We start from the raw sequence: 14,549 nt of genomic DNA, 5'->3' as shown, positions 1-14,549 counted from the left end.
TCTCATTTTTCAAGCAGTTTGGGTGAAGCTGGCACAAATGGTGAATAACCTGCTTCAGAGGGAACAGACCCATGTTCAAATAACACACCCTGGCAAGCTCCATAAATGGTTCCATAAGGGCAAAGCCACCTCCAGCTCCCTCTGCAGTTAACCAAGGTAAAATATTGGTTCTGGTTCAGGGCAAATTTGGAAGATGTACCAAATTTGGGTTCATATGCCTATTTTAGACACCTGTTGCAGAGGGGACAAGGAGATAACACATCCTAGAAACATTTCTTTCTCCCCACTGGCTACAGAGGGAAACTTGCCACTTAATTTGGATGGAGTCTTCTCTATTTCCTCAGAGGGACCCCACCTCCAACACTGCACATCCCTTCCTGGCCCATGAAAGCACCACCAAAATCATGGTAACAAGGAAAATTTAGCCACAGGCTCGATGTTTGAGAAGCTTTGGGGCAGCCTGGAGTGGTGATCCATAAAGTCTGGTGGGCTCCTTTCAATTTCTCTCTCCTCTGCAGGCAGGACTGGCCATGAACCAAGGAGGGGAGGCAGTGGCTGTGTCTGCAGCCCAGGGCACAAGAGCTCTTCAGCTGCTGCAGCTCACTCTGACTACAGCAAATCTGCCTTCCTGCCATGGCTGCAGACATCAGGCCCTAATTCTGCTGCCCTAGGAGGAGCTACTCTGTGCACACAGGGATTATTCTGGGGGCAATCTTCTCCTGTTCCTTCTCCTTGTACACAATGGAGCAGAAAAAGGGGAAGCAGGGGGATAAGAGTTGATCCATGATGGCTCAGATATAGATTGGTTAATTCCTGCAAATATTCAGCTGACTCACATGGAGAAGACTTGCAATTCTCCTCATTTACTTGCAGAGAAACAAACAATACTGAGTTTAATACTTCTCCTACTGTTACCATAGCTCTCCAGAGATATTCAGATGTTAATAAAGTTCTACCTAAACATCATTAAAGCCTTTGCTATTTTGCATCCAGGTGCAAATAATAATCTGATTTCTCTGGAATTAATATTTTCATGGCTGAATAATTATCTTTGTAGCTCAGTCAATGGTTTAGAATCCTAACTTGCAGCACAGTGGAAAGGAAAACTACTTGTCTGAAAAAAACCAAACCCAGATCAACACATGAAATATGATATACACACTGCCAACTCTACAAATATACTCAATTATAATATGTATTTTCCCCCTTTCATCTCATTATGCAATCTTTCAGGAATACTTTAAAAAAATATTCCTGAATCATCTCAGTATGAAATCTGCCATAAGGCAAGCAGAATACACAAATGTAATAGATTCATCTCCTAGTTCATATGACATAAGAAAAAATGTATCTATTAAATTAAATATTCAAGACTGGAGTGAAGCAAAGAAAAGGATATTGAAGTGCTCTGACTCTGACTTAATTTCAGATACATTTTTTATTTAATATCAGATTTTTAAAACATTACAGTGAGCAGTTTGGTGTCAACAATCCAGGTTGCTCTCATAGCCACCCTCTCAAAGCATATTCCAGTGACATTGAGGCAGCAAAGCAACCCCTCTGCAGCCAAAGCAGGTCCCAAAAGTGGGGCAGATGTGAGGGACACCTCATGCAGTGCAGAAAAATCCCCTCTAATGGCTGGATAACTGTCAACTATCAACAGGGATTCAGGACACTAACAAAAATTATAAAGAATAAAAGACTTCTGCTCTCCTTCCATGTTCAGAGATAAATCAAGTTTTCATCCCTTCAAGGAAAACTCTCCAGCTTTAACCAGGCAGGTGAGGTTCCTGGAGAGGTGCACCCAACACATTATTCCCTCTGATCATCCCATCCCTGTGTGTAGCTGTGTCCAAGGAGGGGCCACAAGACTCAAAAGGTTTGTACAGCAGAACAAGAGTTCTGTGTGGTCTCTTTCCATTACTTTTCCCTTACTATGCTCAGTTCCCCTGTGGAAGAGTGGTTGGTGTGGGGTTTTTTGTTCTTTTGTTTTCTATCTGACTCAGCTTTGTGTCTGAAAACACCTCTATGGACATGGCATTTATCTGATAAGTGACTGTATTGAGGACTCTTCAAATTAACTTTTGCCTTTGGTTGCACACGCATACATAGCTCCAAAAACTTCTGCCAGCTACCAATGCTACTCTCTCAGAATCAGAGAACCACAAAATCCCAGAATGCTCTAGGTTGGAACATTAAAGATCATCTAGTTCCAACCTTCCTGCAAAGAATCTGCAAAAAAAAATTGCCCAGAGAATCCTTAGATACCTCATCCATGGAAGTGTTTGAGGCCAGGTTGGATGGGGCTTTGAGCACCTGGGATAGTGGAAGGTGTCCCTGCCCATGGCACAGGGTTTGGCACAAGATCTTTAAGGTCCCTTCCCAACACAAACCATTCTGTGATGCAATGATTCTATGAAGCAAACACTGAGGCCCAGTGGGATCCATCTTCAATAAGCAGAATACATTTGTGCTGCCTCACAGGCAGCAGCTCACAACTTCAGCTATAAATTCACCAGCCTGGCTCCTCGTGGTGGGTGAATGTGACTGCAGGAGCCCCTGGTTCAGCCACACCCAGCACCTCCAACAGCCTCAGCAGCCGTGGGGATGTCCTCAGCCCCCAGCACAGCTCAGGTCCATCCCTGAGAGCTGGAAGCACAGCTTGGCTGCAGCACCCACAGCTTCCATCACACACAGTGTTTGCAGGAATGCTTACTGGGAATTGCCCCTTAATGCTGCTTACAGAGCTCAGAGCTTCTAATCTGCCTCAGGAATTTGAACTCCCAAATATAGAAGGCTGACCATGGAGCCACCACAGCCCCACGGGACACTTACACCACCTTTGTTCCTCATGGAAAAATGCCATTATGTTGGGATTTCCTCACAGAATCATAGAATGGCTTATATTGAAAGGAACATTAAAGACTGTCTACTTCCATCTCCATGACAGAAAAATTTCTTCACCCACCTTTCCTCTGAAGTGAATTTCATGGCAAATCCATTGCCAGATATTATCTGTTGCCAGCTATTACTCTGGCTTTGCTTTCAATATTTTTTCCCACTATCATCCACTCATACAGTATCTTTACATTTGGCCACAGGCCTGTTTTAATTTTAACTGTAATTCTGACTCTTTTTTATTACTTTTCTGCCCTTGGCCTTCATCTTCCAAATATGTCACTCTTCCAATTCAACTATAATCCCTATATAGCATTTCCTATTGTATTGATCATAATTCCTAGGGTTTGGCAAAACTGGTTTGAATTTCAGACCCAAAGAGAAAGTTTCCATTGGAAAGTGTCTCTCAGGAAAAAAATTAACAACATCCCACACAGGGTTAAACTTGGAAAAAAATGCTATTTTCTAAATGGAAAATTGATGCTGTTCCAAGAAAACGCTCAGGACCAATGTGTAGTCCTCCGCATTAAATTTTAAATGAAAGGTTAATAGTAACCTGAAAAATGCTACCAAAAATAGGCATCTGCATTTGCTTTACCCTGTGCTGAATTTTGCTTTATTGTTCTTGGAGAATTAGTGAAATCACCTCAGCAGTACCATGCAAAGCTGTAATGAGAAACTCTCTGACCTACCCATGCCCTATTTGAAGGACACCCTGCACAAAAAAGAAGCCCTTGTGCATGTACATGACGTCAAAGAGGTGGTGCACAGGTCACAGCTCTGCCAGGGGGAGGAAAACAGGACAGAATTTGTCCAGCATCCTCTGCTCAGAGCCCATCAATATGGGATCAATGGTCTGGGCCTGGCACCCTGTGCAGGCGCCCTGTGCAAAGCTCTGGCAGAGATCTCCTGGCTCCCTGGGGCACCCACACCTCCTGCCCTGCAGCCCTTGCCCAGCTCCCAGCCCACCAGGAGCTGGCTGAGCAGCACTTCAGCAAGGTGTGTGCCACCCTGTGTCCCCTGCAGCCCCACTGTCCCCATCTCACACAATTCTTATCTTCACTTTAAGTGGTACCAAGTGTCCCTCCGTGCCCAGCTCCCCAGGCCCATTGCATGTGATGCTAGATGTTTCCAGACCTCTACATCTGAGCTAGACATCTCACAGTCCTCCACAAGAGTTGACTGGCACAGGCATTTCCAGGGCACAGATCCTCTGTCTTAAAATAAAAGCCTATTTCAGGGCATTTCTGAAACTCTACAAGTATTGTTTTCTTCTCCACTGACTGGAGAGCTTCCCTCCAGACACCCCCCATAGCAATGAGATTTCTCCATGACAAAGAGCAACACTTCTTCAGTGCCCTTCCTATTTTTCTGCATTCCTGCCTTTCACATAGAGGGGAGATACCTTGCACTCCTTCCACTTAATTAGAAACAAAGAGCACAGAGGGCACAAGCCCTTACAACCAGTTCCCAATGCACTGAACCCTCTGCCTGGGCAGAAAATACTCGATGAAGCCCAGGAGCAAAGAGCATTTTACCATATCTGTTATAAAACACAATAGCAAAAGGCTCCTGCAAATTAACAGCTTGCTCTACTCCTCCTGTTTTCCAACCACAGACATCACTGAGTCAAATGAAAAACAAAACAAAAGAAACAAAAATAAGAGAAATGAGGAGAGGAGAGGAGAAATGAGGGGAGGAGAAATGAGGGGAGGGAGGGGAGAGGAGGAGAGGACAAAAGAAAAAGAAAAGAACAAAGAAAAAGAAAACAAGAAAAAGAAAAAAAGAAATAACGAAAAGAAAAGAAAAAGAAAAGAAAAGAAAAAGAAAAAGAAAAAGAAAAAAGAAAAAAGAAAAAAGAAAAAAGAAAAAAGAAAAAAGAACCCTTCTATGCTACCTGGCCAATATCACTAACCAAAAACTCTCCAGAGGCTGTTACTCCTCCCCTGAACGTGGACTTCTTGTTCCACTGATACTTTTGCTTAACCCGATTAACTGCACACAATGCTATTAAAAGATACTGCTTGCCAAAAGGGGCATCCATAATCTTTACAGGCCTCTGTTCTGTCTATATTTACATGTACAATAGGGATTAGTTGGGTATTTATTAAAAAAACCCTCAACCCTCCTCACAAATAAAAGCCTCTTTTAAGGAAAGAATGGCTACAGGCAGAGATAAGAAGGGAGCCCAACCTCACTGAGCACTGCTGTGATTCCCCCCAGACTAATCTCAATGAAAATGAGTCAACATTTTCAGTTCCCTGCTACACCAAGAAATGCCACCCCAAAAGACAGCAGATGCAGAGACATGGCATCCTCCCTGCGTGGCTGTTTCCCAAGTCTGGCATCCACAGCATTAACACACTCAGGGACTAAACTTTCAACACTCTGAGACAACTCCAGAGCTTTCAAGGGCTGCTTATCAGTCACTTCTAATTCAGGCCTTGAAAAGGAGAAGCAAGTTCCCATTTCTTGTTAGTTTTGACCTTCTAGCCCTTCCTCCTCTTTTACCACACTCATTATTTGTAATTCTGTCCCAAATATCCCTGCTGCCCCTCTGTGCTCCTATCACCCCAGCCCATGAGGAAGCAACAGACCCTTGAGTCAGCAGGGCTGGCACATCTCTCCTCCAGACCTAATGCCCAGCTCTACACTTCTCCCCAACATGAGCACATTCCTCTTTAATCTCCTTTGAAATTAATTATAGCAGTGATTTTCAGCTGAAAATTTGAATCAGGTTTTCAGTTATTCCTAAATCCCCAAATTCCTCAAGACATTTGTGTGTATTCCACCACATTTCTCTTTTCTGGACCTCTAATTCATTTGAGGCTGTTCTGGCAGTAAGAATCCCAGCTCCAATTGCATTACTTAGAACTTCACAAGGCAGCTGCATATATTCAGACTTTCTCAAAATCAGGCTACTTGCATCTTGAATCTAATTCATGCATCAGGTTTCAATCACCAGAAGCTGAAGCTGGAACACTCCCAAAGCCATCTGCAAATTAAAGATGAACTGAAGAGGTTTACTGAATGAAAGCCAGAATTCAGCAAAAATATATCATCAATATTTGCAAGGAATCAGAATAAATGACATTTTACTAAGTTTTTATACAACCTATTTAAATGTAAACCAGAATTCTACCTCAAATGTGTTAAAATAAATGTCCAGTTGTCCTAGGCCAGTGAGCAGAGTGACCTACAGTGAACAGATGTCTGCAGAATGATGGGTCCAGAGAGCCATGAGCAGCTCTGTCAGCAGGAGGAAGACAGGGACAGCCCTTAGCAATGTTTACAAACAACAGATGATAAAAAAGTGTTTGGATGAATATAGTGTCCCAGTGGAAATGAAAAAGGCATTGAGCTCTCACAGTAACCAGGCCAAAGGACTTCCTTTGCTCTTGGTGAACCTGCTGCAGCATGGGATGAAGATCACCAGGGAGATAACCAGGAGGTGGTTCCAGCATATCCCAGATGTTCAGAGCAGGACACAGGAACTGCACCCATTTCTCCCTCCACAGCTGCAGAGTTTGTACAGACTCCTTTCCACACAAGCACCTGAGGTTAGGTGGGACAAGTCCTTGCTGTTCCTTCCTGCTGCATCCAGCTGGCACCTGCTGGGCTGCCATGGACACTTGGAATGTGTTGGTGCAGCCTCTGAACAGCTCCCAGTCCACCTCTCAACTGAGCCTCCCAGAGATGCTGGTCAAAGAAATCATGGGCTATTACTACAGCAGGGTTTTAAATTAAGAGATTGCAGAGTTAGAAGGGCATTTCAGAAACTATTTAGTCCATGTTCTTGCCCCCCACACCTAAACCATTCCTGACAGAAGTTGGCCTAACCTTTTAGAAACCTGCCAGTGATGGGTATCACACAGCTCTGCAGGGTGAAGCTCACAGTTATTGGCTCAGTAAAACAATGCTAATGCACTCAGACCATTCATCAGGCAGCTAATGAAGCAGATATCATCAGCCAGGGAGCTGAGCAGAAGAGCTGGGAGAAATATCTAGGGGTGAAGGGTTTATTTGTTGAAAAGTGCAGCCCAAAAGATACCACTTCAGCATATAAAGAGATTCAGAGGGCATGGCTGGCCCCAAAGGCTGGCTGTATACCTCCAAGAAATCACATTTACTATGCTATACATTTCTATATATTTAGCACATGATTTGTTGAAGATAGTTTCTTAGGGACAGTGCATTCAGTGCATTCCCCTGTAGCACAACACCAACTGCAAGAAACTGCAGGGCTGTGCTCTGAACAGTTCTTCTCTTGGCTGGCAGGGACCCTCCCTCTGGCTGGAATCAGTGGAGATTTCTCCAGCCACACAGGGCACCAGCCAGGTCAGAGACTGTCATCTTCCAGCAGAGATGGTGCTTTCTCACTCTGACACTTCTCCAGCCTTTGCCAAATCCCTTTCACCAGCAGTCTAGTGATGGCTAGGAGAGTTTTTATTTTCATTTCCTTATTTTTCTTTTCAGGGACCATTTTCAGTCTGTAAGGTCAGGTCAGCCAGCAGCCCTTTGACTATGAGAAATTTATTTTTCTTTTAAATAAAACTTCACCAAAAAGCTATGTGCAGCCCAACCCCAACCATCTTTGAAAGTGTCTGGGATTATTTATTTTTGCAACCTGCAACAGAGGCTACTTGTGTAGCCTCTAGTAAAACACTGTCTCTTTCATCCAGGGCCTTATCTGTTGCCCACTTAAGTCAATAAAAGATATCCATTCACTTCAAAGGACAACAGGATGAGCCACAGTTAACTAGCTCATGTACTCATCACCCTCATGTTGTTTAAATAACAGGCAATGGTCATTGTCCTCCTTGCAAGTGAAGCTCTAGAGAAGGCAAAAACCTTCCTTCCTTTTAGAATAATCCCACTGAATTTCATGGGAGGAGACACCAAACAGAGAATTCTGCAGGATGGCACAAAATGGCCCTCAAAAAGATTATTTTCAGCCAGAAAAACTTCATTTGCAGAGGCATATCCAGTGATGGCTTAATAAGCTAATAAGAAGTATTGAGCAGTTAGCCTGCCCCAAACCACATTTTTCTTTTCCCTTGTGTCAGCACTACATCTAAAAAGAACCTGATCCATCATAAAGTCATTTTTTCTCTTAGTTTTCAGCAAAACAGCTCCCTGCAGACTGTGTCAGCACTGCTGTGGACACAGGGAGGAGTGGCAGTGGATGGCCAAGGCAGAAAGATGGACAGAGGAAGGAAAGCATTTTCAGTCAGGAACAGGACTGACCTATTGGTCACACAGACTTAGGCTGAATTAAATTGGTGATGAAACTACTCCTTGATCCTGATGTCTTCTTTCCCAGCTTCCACAGCTTTATTATTCAAGGGTTTGGGTCTCTAAGGCACCACAGAACATTTTAATGAATATGGAAATTAACACAGTCTCTAGGGATACACATCTCCAAAGCCACTCACTAGAATTTCCAAATGCATATTCTGGTTCTTAGCAACAAAGCCTTACAAATCTTCATCAAAGAGAGACTTTTTAATGCCAGTCAGACCATAGAAAATTGAGAGTTAAGAGAATAAGCTTTGTGCTTTAACTGCATCTATGGTGAAATGCTGATTCCTGTTTCAAAACCTCCTGCCCCCACTTTACAGAAAGCAACTTGCAGGAAAGCCATCAAGAAGAAATTCAGACATGATGATACACATTTGCATTTTATCTTAAGACCTAAAATATTCTTTTAGAGGAGAAAGGAGGAGTTAAACCTCCCACCCTGCTCCATCCCCACCCCAAAGCTTGACTTGGGTGATTTGGAGATGGGGGAGTGAGGCTGTAACACACCTCAGATAAAGCATGAGATGGATGTAGCAAATGGCACCTTGTAAAAATGGCAGGAGACATCAAATCCTCTGGCAAACAGGGCTGAGTCTCCTTTATAATGCACAGGAAGGTTCTCATGGGCCAGAGGTGTAAGTCCTAATTTTTCATTAACTGCTGGCTTGCTTGAGGAGTCTCAGAGAAGAGTTCACTCACCTGCCTTTCAAGTATAATCTCATTTGACACACCTGGAGATGATACATTTCTCCACAAATTATTCTGGGAACCAGACCACTTTGCATTGTCATATGCCAAATACTGAGACAGGTCAGGAGTGGAATCCAGAAGCTGAGTCCTTAAACAGATAATACTGCCTAATCCACAGGCAAAGGGCAAAACCACAAAACAGATTTGAATTTACTATTGCAATTCCACAGTGTTTTGTCCACTGTCTGCACGGCTTCAGGGAAATGGAAAGCACTTATTTTCGTTACATTTAAGACTCTGTAATAGACCAGTCACAAGTGCAACAAAGAGGATACTTCTGCCAGGAGAGAGCTTGTAAGAACAGCAGGTTTAATAACATGTTCTCTACCTCTGGCAGGTCATAGAAGAGCCACCAAAAGCACCCACCAGAAAGAGGGAATAAAATGTGAAATAGTATGGGACAGAAAGCAGCAGAAGTTCCCCACTCCAGTTTCCTACCATCACATCCCAGTCATCATCTGTCACAAGAGGTCCCACCCCTAGGCTGAAGGGATACTCCCTGCAAGCATTGCCTTTTGGCTTCCACTGCTCAGGACTATGGAAAACAGTGCTGGCTAATGTCTTTGGAGTATGTTTGGTTTGGAATAGGATGCCAGTGAAATAAGAGCAGTTCAAGCATCAGGAAAAACACTTCAGCTCAGGTAGGACCTGCTGCCAGGACTGGATTGAGGAGTTCCACCTCATCAGAAAACTTTTTATAATATCCATACCTGTATCTCCTAAAATCCCACCAAACTTTTTAGCCTGAAAGTTAAAAAGTTAAGTGTCTCAAGGGCAACACAACTTTCTCAGGTCACAAATAAATTTAAATGATGGTATAAAACTGTCTGGCTTGTTTCCAACAGAGAGGATAGAAGAGAAATGAGAGAGACATGTCCAATATCCAGCGATTCCGCTGGGAGGAAAATCTGCTAGACGTGATCAATTAATTCATTGTAATGAAGAGCACTGTAACCTGCTATCAATCATTTTTGTCCTGTGCTTTGTATCACATGGATTTCTAATATATGTACATGCCAGGGGACCTGGAGGAATATTACTCAGTGTGTCTTTCGACTGGCTTTTTTAGCTGTAAATCATGGGATTATTTGTTAACAAGTTGGGGATGTGTTAACAATCTGATGACATTTCATTTATGACTCTTGTCTAGGTAAAGCCTCCAAGGTGCACTAAATACAAGCAAATAAAAAAACCAGTCACCTTTAATGAGTGTGTGGGCACGTACACACCTGCTTGTGCATTTCTCTATGCACACAGAGCAACTCAAACAGGGATAACTCTGTCATCATTTAACCCACAAGCTCCATCTCCCCTTGGCTGATAAAATTTGGTACAGCTCTGCTGCCTGCAGAGCCACACTGATTTACACCCATGGAGACTCTAGCTTCTTGTTTATCTTTTAGCAGAATGACAAAAGGTTGTTAAAGTATCACACAGGTCTTGGGTGAAGTTTGGGGTTCCTGACCATTGCTCCATGAGACCCTCTGATGGTGCAGCCAGAACCAAAACATCTTGGCTCTGCTCTCAAACCCTTCGGGCAATGACAGCTAATTTGGTGCTGCAGAATTAACTTTCATCTTCCACCTGTGTGGTGGTGGTGACTAATTGCATTCACAGAATGAATCAGTTCACCATTGCAAGTACACCAGTAAACCCCAGCATGGACAAGCACAAGAAGATGCTATAAGGATGGAATTGACCTCACCAGGACACGGATGGCAAGGATGACAGAGCAAGGGCTTGATGTCTTTCCCCACATTTGAACCAAAAACTGCTCTGGGAAAGAGCTCCTTTCATGACACAACACCTTGCTGCAGGTGGAGCACTGGACACAAATGCTGCTCCCTTCCAGGGTCCCACCATGGCTCCTGGGCTCTGCAGCACAGGCATGTCAAGGCAATACCCACAGTGCTCTGAAGGAAGACAGCAGCTAACTTCTGCCTTCTCTGCTTGCTAACACCCACTGAAATCTTGTGGCTAGATCCATGGCTGTATTTCCTCACGGGAATCAAGAAACCTATTTATTTTATCCCCTCCCTCCCCAGATGCTTTTAAGTTGTGTTACATATCACTGAAGTGCTGGTGCTCTGGGAGGAATATTAACATCAAATATAAATATAGGCATTACAACCAAAGCCATCTGTTCCTTTCTGTTGATTACAAATCTATTCTCCTCACCCAGAGCTACTCCAGCCTCATGATCTCTCCTGCAGCCTGTGTCTCTGCAGCACCCCAACAAACGTGCAAATACACAGGCTCCACTCCAATTTACCTCTACATGGGTTCAGACCAGCCACAAGGGATTGTCAGGAGCAAGAAAACAAGCATCTAGAGCTGGATAGAAAACATCCCCATGGGCACTGAGAGGGAAACACATCATGGGGGCAATGCAATTGCCCATTCATAGCACCATGTGTGCTTCAGTGCTTCACCTCAGCTGCTGGAGACAAACCTGTGGCTCTGGTAAGATAAAAATCACAGTGCAGAAAAAGCACAGTTGCCAGCAGACCACCCTAACATGGCCTGAGACAAGAGCAGGTCTTTGCACAGCAGATGCAGATGCCCCAGAAATACAGGAGGCACAATATATAACTTGGGACAAAGCATGAAGGCATTCAAGACCCACATGACAAACCAGGAACAACCAAAGGCTCTTCCCTTTCCTTTAAGGACTGTGACCTAAAGCTCCAGCTAAAACAGCTGCAGTGATATTTCCCCACAAGCTCCACATAATCACTTTCTCCCCTTTCATTATTTCTATTTCCTATTTCCCATGGGAAAAGGTCACAAAAGATTGGGATGGAAATACCCTTCAGTAAGCAGAGCAGGAAACACGATTTACAACCTTTTTCCTGGGGCAATGACAACCCTCTTCCCTCTCTCGTGACATCAGAGATTCCAATGAGAATTTTCCTTGTGTCCTCGCCAAGCCAGCTCAGCCTGATCCTTCCAGCAAGCAGCAGATGCCAGACTCCCCTCTTGTCCCAGTTCCCTTGGCCAGCCCCCAGGATGGCTGCGTGGGGCAGTCAGGCTGTTTGGAGCTGCCCCAGGCAGTAACAATAGCTCAGGAAAGCTGTTTGCTCCCTCAGTTCCTTTTCAGGTAGAGTGGAGAAATGGAGCCAAAACCCAGCAAACAGAAGTTCAATCAATTAGGCTCAAAATAGAAGCAAGACCGTGCTGACTGCCACGACAGAGCACAGGCTGCTCGGGCTGGAGTGAACACAGAGCTGAAAGAGGTGTCATATTTGCTCCTGGGGCTGCAGGATTTGCATGTGACTCCCTTTGAGTTTATCAGCAGTCTCATTGCATAAGGAAGTAAATAATCAGGGATTTACAGAACAGAAGGCTCAGGCTTGCTGCACTGCTCCAAGACAGACCCACAGCCAGGCTCCACATCCCTGCCATGCAGCGGGGAGGGAGCTGCACTCCCTAACATCAAAATCTACAAGAGCCAACCAAAAGCACTAAAGGCAAAATTCAAACCAATTTTGAAATTGTATGAACAGAACAAACCTATGCCTCTCCCCAAAGCTGGAGCATCACCTGAGGCCAGTATATGAGGGAAGACTACTCCCTACTCAAGTCAGTCTCCACTAAGCAAAAGTTTTCCCAGCATGCTGCAAGTTCAGCACATGAGCTCTGACCCAGCTTCACTGAAGCTTGCTGCAAATTCATGTCCAAAGCAGGATCTGTCTGCAGGGGTTCATATTACCCTAAGAGGAAAATTTTAAATTCTGAGGTAGTGGTGGCACCCAGTGAAATGGGTGAGAACAGCCCTGATGTCCACACCTGCTCTGTAGTGCTCTTCTCAGCTCTAGATCTAAGATCTGAAATCAGAGTCTATTAAAAAAATCTGATAATTCAGTGTTTATCTTACATCTGCTTCCTTATGACACAGAACACTGAAGCACAGCTTGGGTGCTCTGGCAACTTTATCCTCAGAGCTTCTTTCCAACACAGAACCACAAAATAGTTTGGATGGGAAATGACCTTAAAAATCATCTACTTCCAACCTCCCTGCCATGGGCAGGGATGCCAAACACTAGACCAGGCTGCTCAAAGCCCCATCCCATCTGGCCTTGAGCACTTTCAGTGAAAACAAGTGTTCTTACCCCAAATGTAATTCTGCCCAGGAGCTAAAAAGCCAGGACATTTAGGTCCTTATATGTAAAAGGTACAAAAGAGCTTTGCTCCTATCCAGGCACTTGTTACAACAGCAGCTGGGCTCTTCACCAGCTTGGAATCGTGTCCCAAGTGCTGTGGCAAGTGACACACAAGAAGATGAAATGCAGGTCTCCTGAGGGTCAAGAGACTGGATCAAAACTCTTTGTTAAGAGCTTTCTAAATCTGCAGTGTTGATCCTGCCTGAGGGACTGCTGGAAGGAAGGAAGTTGCTTTCGCCGTGGGAGGAAATCTTGCAGCAGCCCTTGCCATGGCAATTCCAAACAGCACTTCTGCAGAGCTTCAAAAAGCAACAAAATAGGAACAGTCAGCCCCACTTCTACAATTCTGCAAAGCTTCCTTGATATTCCATCTGTTTTCCTGCCAAGGAAAGCTGATCACAGAAAGGCAGGGGCGCAGGGCTCTCCAGCCAGTTGGGCAGGTGGTGCTGCCTGACGTGCCTTTAGTGAGCAAACAGGCTTAGCAGGCTGCCCCTCTGCAGGCACCAGGGAGTGGCTGCTGGGCCAGGCCACCAACACATCCATCTTGTGCCAGCCAGCCCCACAGAGCCAGCACAAGGTTAATGTAGTCAAGGTGCAAAAAAAAAAAAAAAAAAAGAAAGAAAGAATAATAACACACTGAAAGGCAATGTGCATATAGAGCAGCTAATTTCCAAATACTGTGCACTCTGCATTTCTCAGGCTAGTGCTGGCACAGGTTCCCACAGCCTCCTCCCCCACTGACCACAGCGTACTTTGGAAGCTCTGAGGTTTTAAGCAAGGTTCAACATTGAAGGAAGAGCAGTGGAAATCAAGAGATGTTATATGGGCATGACATGCTTATATTTTGAAGTGGCAACCAAACATATTTTTAATTGGCTTTGAAAATCAGAATTAAGCACAGTTATAGCATAATTACATTTCTATTTTTCTTCACAAACTGTACCTATTTCAAAAGTATCAAATCTGTCCTGAGCTGGGAGTCTGGAAGTTTGTTGTGCTCATTTAAAGAGTCTAAATGTCTCTTTTGACTGTCCAAGGAGAGATGTGGGGTCTCCAGAGGATGGTACCTGTCATCTCAGAGGAGTCCCTGTCACCTGAGAGTCTTTAAGCTGAAACCACTCAGGATGTCAAAGGCATTCACTCTGAAGGCTGGAAGGAAGGAGGGGAGGAGGGAGAAGAGTTTGAGTTGTGGGGTTTGCTCAGTTGAAAAGCAAAGGATATATCATTCTGAAATGCCCATGCCAGGAGATAGTCTGCTTTCCAGCTAAAAGTGTGCTTGTCAAAATGCATTAGAAAACATTCCCTTCAATGTGGAAGACTGCAAATCCCACCCAGAATAACACATGCTTTAAGGGAAAATTAAAAAAAAAAAAAAAAAAAAAAAAGGAAATAAAAAGGCACAAAACCAACCCAGTGGACATTCCCCCTCATTTGAAA

At 44.2% G+C, this 14,549-nt stretch overlaps 1 protein-coding gene across 1 annotated transcript in view; it reads right to left on the bottom strand.

Moving 5' to 3' along the window:
- The window catches only part of ELAPOR2 (endosome-lysosome associated apoptosis and autophagy regulator family member 2), a 96,479-nt gene that overhangs the window by 48,177 nt on the left and 33,753 nt on the right, over nt 1-14,549 (bottom strand). The gene's annotated exons all lie outside the window — the stretch shown is intronic.

This window comes from Serinus canaria, chromosome 1A (genome assembly GCF_022539315.1).
Source record: "Serinus canaria isolate serCan28SL12 chromosome 1A, serCan2020, whole genome shotgun sequence".
NCBI lineage: Eukaryota > Metazoa > Chordata > Aves > Passeriformes > Fringillidae > Serinus > Serinus canaria.
The sequence above is the reverse complement of the archived record's forward strand: the minus strand, read 5'-3'. Positions and strand labels throughout refer to the sequence as shown.